Source organism: Ornithodoros turicata, chromosome 2 (genome assembly GCF_037126465.1).
Source record: "Ornithodoros turicata isolate Travis chromosome 2, ASM3712646v1, whole genome shotgun sequence".
Lineage (NCBI taxonomy): Eukaryota > Metazoa > Arthropoda > Arachnida > Ixodida > Argasidae > Ornithodoros > Ornithodoros turicata.
Window position 1 is genome coordinate 61,988,814 of NC_088202.1, and position 6,000 is coordinate 61,994,813.

Sequence of the window (6,000 nt, forward strand, 5' to 3'; positions counted from 1 at the left end):
CGGGTTCGAACCCGCGATCTCGGGATCAGAAGAGCTGCTGAACATTTCGCAGCAAACGAGCGTAGCATAAAAGGCAATTATACAGGATGTCTTAGAAATCATGCAAAATATTCAATAGAAAAACACTGGGGGAAAATATGCGATCAATGATACAATAGACCTCTGTTTACAAACAAATGACGTCAGATGACACAACAGCGCCGGCAACTTGGTAGACTGGAACTACTATACGTGAGGATAGAGAGGTAGCAAGCGAGCTGGTGGTATAGATCCATAATTTGAAGACCCGAGACCAGGGGACAAAAAAACGACAACACAGACAAGGAGGAGACCTCCTTGTCTGTGTTGTCGTTTTTTTGTCCCTAGTCTCGGGTTTTTAAGTTATGGTACTATACGTATCAGCATATACGCAACCTATTCACTTGGGACTTTCGCTGCCATTGCCAGAGATCACAGAGGAATATCATGGTACTGAACTTTCGGAGTCGATCGAAATGAATGCAACAGTGCCTTTAACGAACCTAAGAGAGTTTAGCATGGACTCAGGAATCAGGAACAAGGTCTATAAACTGGTGAATGAAGCATATGTAAGTTAAGATATTCTTCTCGGCTAAGACTGACAAGCCCGGGGTACCATTTAGGACCATCGTCTCCAAACGCGGCTCCTGGCAAAGGGCCCTCGTTGATTTTTGAAAAATGGGCCTGGACTCTTTCTCAGCAGGACTGTCCCTCAGGGTAAAAAGTTCGAGCAACCTCGCGCCCATATACTTGAAGCGGTGCACGAGAGATGTGTAAGGGTCTTCTCACTAGATGTCGAAGAAATATACTATGGTCTCGAACCGAACGTACTCCTAAGGTCGGTAGGGGATGCCGTGTGGGAGCGTGGTTGCACCTGTTACCGGATTCATGCGTGTCTCTCGCTCAACAACTTCGTGAGGCAACAAGTTTTTATTTTACAGGGTGTCCTTTTTTAGGCGAGACAGATTTTTCATTAAAAAAAAACTGCAAGGGCTATAGACATGCTGTTTTCGCTTCTATCATCTCCGGGCCGGGGGACGTTCTTGGCCATATGTTGCTCGACCGTCAAATGACTAATTACCTAAAAATCGTTAATCAAATTTTTAATTATAAAAGCTACGAAGCAGTCCCAATGAGAACATCTGTTCCTTTCAGTGACCTGATATCGTAGCCGTTTTCAGAAAAAAATCCGTTCGGTAGATCGTCCGCAAAAAATTCGTGAAGGAACACCATTTTATCTTTATTTTGTTCATTGTGCATCTTCGGACACCCGTCCTTCCTTTGCCCCCAATGTGAGAGGATGAAAGAGCATACCGTCGCCTCGTGCGTCCTGGAAAAAGATTAACAGGAAATGCAACACAAGATAAGGGCAGTTCTGATAGCGCCGCCCGATACATGTGCGCTTGTTTTGTTTCCGCAAGTTAAAGCTAATCTTCGACGCATGAGGCTCCTTCACCATCTCACATTGGGGGTGAAGGAAAGACGCGTCTTCGAATATGCGCTATGAAAATAAAGAAAAAACCGGTGTTCCTTCACGAATTTGTTGCGGACGATCTACAGAACAAATTTTTGTTCTGAGAACGGCTACGATATCAGGTCACCGAAAGGAACAGATGTTCTCATTGGGACTACTTCGTAGCTTTTATAATTAAAAATTTGATTAACGATTTTTAGGTAATTAGTCATTTGACGGTCGAGCAACATATGGCCAAGAACGTCCGCCGGCCCGGAGATGATAGAAGTGAAAACAGCATGTCTATAGCCCTTATAGTTTTTTTATTAAAAATCTTATCGCCCAAAAAAAAGACACCCTGTATATTCTGGGATTCTTAATTCTAATGGGATGGAAAGTAATTGTTCCGAGGCTGGAACGTACTAAGTGACAAAGACAACAGAATCCTCAAGTTCCCTCAAGGATTGTGTTGTGTTTGTTCCTCTGTTTGTTCCAGCCTCAGAACAGTTACTTTCCATTCCAATCCTTTCTCCCGGCTGGTACGGCGGACGGGCTGACGCCCCAAGGTTGTGGAAACACAGGTTTCCATAACTTACCAGCCGGGAGAACACAGCAACCACAATGTGAGAAAACAAGAAACAAGTTTATTTACCCAGGTCGGTAGACAAGCCTCCCGCAATCCACAGCAACAGCATTCCCGCTACAACAATACAATGCGTACAGCTCCCGCCAATGACCAAGACCACACACCCACTACCCGCAGCTTTCGTCCTTTTCTATCTTTCTGTATCAGATACGCCCCTATTTTCCATAACGTAACTTCCATCGGTAAGCGATATTACTACAATGCCCCCCCCCCCCCCCCAGTCTTCATGTCCCACTTAGAAGTTGTAGGACTACAACCCAGTAAACAATATATGTCTCAGAAACGTCCACACGATATCCCACTTGGGATTTTGGGATATCCCAGGGACTAGGCTGAATAGCCCGTTGACGTCTCTGGGACAGACAGAGGACCCGTATTTCTTCCACATTTGCTGATCCAGGGAAGGTTCCAGGAATGTCTGTCAGGGATATTTGAACATATAGAGGACATATACAGGACGTATTATTATTGTTGTATTTTGTAGCTTTTTTTGCAATTTTTAGTTATTCTACGGAAAATACTACTCTGCAACAGAGAACATCGTACCAACGAACTCTTGTTTATTGAACACAAACCAAGTACAGTGATGTTACATGCACTGTAAGAAACGCTCTTTCTAATAGTACAAAATATGATATTACAACATAAATAGGCTAATTATTAACAATATAGGGTGACACGGATAAGATGCCTAATAAGACAATAATGGTCATAATAATAATAATCACGTGATTGCTACGCCACTTCGCAAACGTCATCCCTGAAAGATAATCAATAACATAGTTAATTCCATCTATTGGCATAGCAGCTCAAACACTGCCATAAATAGGCGTAAAGAACAGACACTCTGCAAAAAGTGGGAACAAATGCAAGACAGTGACTTACCGCAGTTTCTCTTGCAGTATAGATGGTTACATGCGGAAGCAGCCTAATCACTGGCAGACCCAAGCGACGTCTTCCGGTTTATGCCTGGCTCTTCAGTGTTGTAGAGACACCAGTAACTTTACACATGTGTGAGACTATCCATGGTTGTGTGTGGATACTGTAAAACAGTCATGTTTTATTAATCTAGAGTCACATCGCGTCCATGTGACATTTAAGAAAGATAAGCGGTCATGCAAAAAACAAGGAACTTTGAAAAACAGTGCAGTCGAACGTGAAAACGTAACAGCTATCCTTTATATGAAAGACAACTGTAGCTGAGCCAAGCTTATCTACTAGCAGGCTGCGCATAGTTAATAGAATTTGCTTCACCACTGCTTTCATCATTCCCAATCAAATCCTGAATCAAAGAGATGTGAAGAATTGGACTTGCACTTTGTAGCTGTACACACACAATCTCACACAGTTCCGCCGTTCGCATGAGTTCGTCAGTGATACGCACCAGACTCTGCAGGTAAAGCAAATTACAGCCTGTTTACTCAGATACAAAGCTGTCATTGCTCCACACATCTACAACATGTGATTGTTGAAAAAGAAAACGCACAAATGTTAAGTGAGGCAAAAGGAAGAACGAACTCACCTTAACTGCAAAGCCGGAGAACAAAGGAACGCTAGCTCTCGCACACCACGGCAATCGTTGTTATGCACGACGTAGTTGTTCGACGTACTGGCCAGTACTGCCTCGATGCTCCCGAGATTCCAGTACAAAATACGCATGATGCTGAGGTTCCAAAGACCCTTCCGTGTAACATGTCATATCCTACCGAACCGCTACGACGACGCGCCTCGCCTGTTTGAAACGGCGGTTGGGGAATGTCGATGGCGATGAGGCAGACGTCGTTACGCTTCGGCTCGCGCTTGTTGGGAACATCATTCTTGTCATATCCCTCAACATACGTGACCGATCATTATAATTCCCGTGGAAAAGGTAAAATATGTTCTTTTTTCTCTCTCTCTCTTTTGTTTATTGACTATGGTGCGATACGTGATGAGTCGTTACAAATATGATTAGAAAAGGTATGGATATGAGGGTATAAAATCAATATTATTATTATGAGGAAAGAGTGAGAAATTGCCAGGTCTGAGCATGCTGGAAATGGCTGTTATCGACACAATAAATCCTTGTAAGGTAAAGAAATGTCATTGTTGTGATATTCGTAGTATATCCACAGAATATTCACTGGGGGATATTTGTGACGTCTCATGGTGGATATACAGCGGACGTTGTGAGGATACGCGTGACATCTGTGACGTGTGAGACCAATTTGGGAGGTCTGTGGGATATTGATGGTTTGCTGGGAAGGTTCTTCTTTGTGTACAAAAATGTGTATGCCTTCAACTATTGTCAGATCGGAGGCAATTCTAAAGAAAAATTCGGCATTGCTTATCGATATTGATATTTTGTTACACCGCGAGAATTCCGACGTACTGTACAAGGTTCAGTACCAGGGTGTCGAACCGAAACGTTTTTCGTTCCGGTTCTATCATAAACGATCCGGTACCGGTTCTGCTCCGGAGCAAAAAAATAACGGTTCATACCAGTTTTAACCGGTTCCGCTGGTGGACATATTCATTCCCAGAAAAAAAAAAAGTCAATGCTGCAAAATGTAAACCCGTTTATATGCATACATGGTATTTAATATTAATAGGCAGCTGCGAAATTGGTAGCTCCTGGCTCCTGTAGGTGACTGTCTGTTCAAATAGGCATTCTCCTTTCTTGAAGCGCATGGTACAGACGGACTTGTTTGTTGTGATGTCATACGTAAAGTACTTTCTTGCTGGATTGGTGCGACCGCGTCCCATCCGAATGCCTGTTGCCGCTTCCTCGCCAGCAAGCCCTTGCGCACGAGTACGACGAAAATCGAGGAACACCTTCACTCACAAACGCGCTCGACGGCTCCAGTTTCGTTTCTTCGTGTCCTGTCCACAAAAGAGGCGCCACTTCGCACGCGCTTGCCTCGCGGATACGTGCATGTATTCACCTTCGCTGCTCTGAAACAAGAGACACGTTGCGAGAGATTACCGATAGAGAAGCCGTTCCGCAGCCCCCTTGGGTCGCACATTGGTAGAGAGTCACAACCGGTCACATGTACGAGGGGCATTCAAGTCAAACCGGGACTGAGTGTACAAATGGCTCGCGCTACTTCTTTTTCATCATTTTCGCACGCGACAGGCCTCCGCGTTCACCGCGTAGTGGTCCAAAGTTTGTGCAAAACAGAAGACACGTGCTAGACAAGATAGCCGACAACGAGGTGAGCGCGCACATCGAACAGCGAATTGTCATTATGTTTCTCGTGAATGAAGGCGTAAAGTCATCTGAAATTCACAGAAGACTTCAGGCTCAGTATGGCCACGATACACTTAGCCGCAGCAAAGCGTTTGAGTGGTGCAAACGGTTCCGAGACGGCCGTACATCAGTGCAGGACGATCCCGGCCGGGGCGGCTCAGAGTCCAGTGTCAGAGTTCCTGAGAACATTCAAGTTGTGGAGCGCCTGATCCTCAAAGACCGACGGATAACATGTCTCGAACTGGCACGAAAGACGGACCTTTCTGTGGGAACGTTGAACACTATCATTCATGAACACCTCCAGTTTCGGAAAGCCGGGCCTCATCACCAAAGGAGTCCTCCTCCTACAGGACAATGCACGCCTCATACCGCGCATCTCACGACACGCACCTTACAGGAACTTGGCTGGGAGTTGCTGCTACGTCCTCCTTACAATCCAGGCCTCGGCCCCAGCGATTTCCATCCCTTCGGGCCACTGAAGGCGTTCCTTGGGGGCCGCCACTTCAGCTGCGACGAGGTCAAGAACGCGGTCCGATCATGGCTGCTACGCGTCGTTAAGGATTTCTACGCTGCTGGCATGCAAGCTCTCGTGAAACGCTGGGACAAGTGCATTAGTGCAGCTGGAGATTACGTTGAAAAATAAAACACATTTCT

The 6,000-nt window shown here is 45.3% G+C and overlaps 1 long non-coding RNA gene across 1 annotated transcript; it reads right to left on the reverse strand.

Moving 5' to 3' along the window:
* Positions 1 to 2,657: 2,657 nt before the first annotated feature.
* On the reverse strand, positions 2,658 to 3,910 carry LOC135383610 (uncharacterized). Its single transcript, XR_010419966.1, has 4 exons — positions 3,640 to 3,910; positions 3,462 to 3,507; positions 3,003 to 3,159; positions 2,658 to 2,877 (listed from the first exon to the last, which is right to left on the reverse strand). It is a non-coding gene; the product is annotated as an uncharacterized LOC135383610 (long non-coding RNA).
* Between the last annotated feature and the right edge of the window lie 2,090 nt (positions 3,911 to 6,000).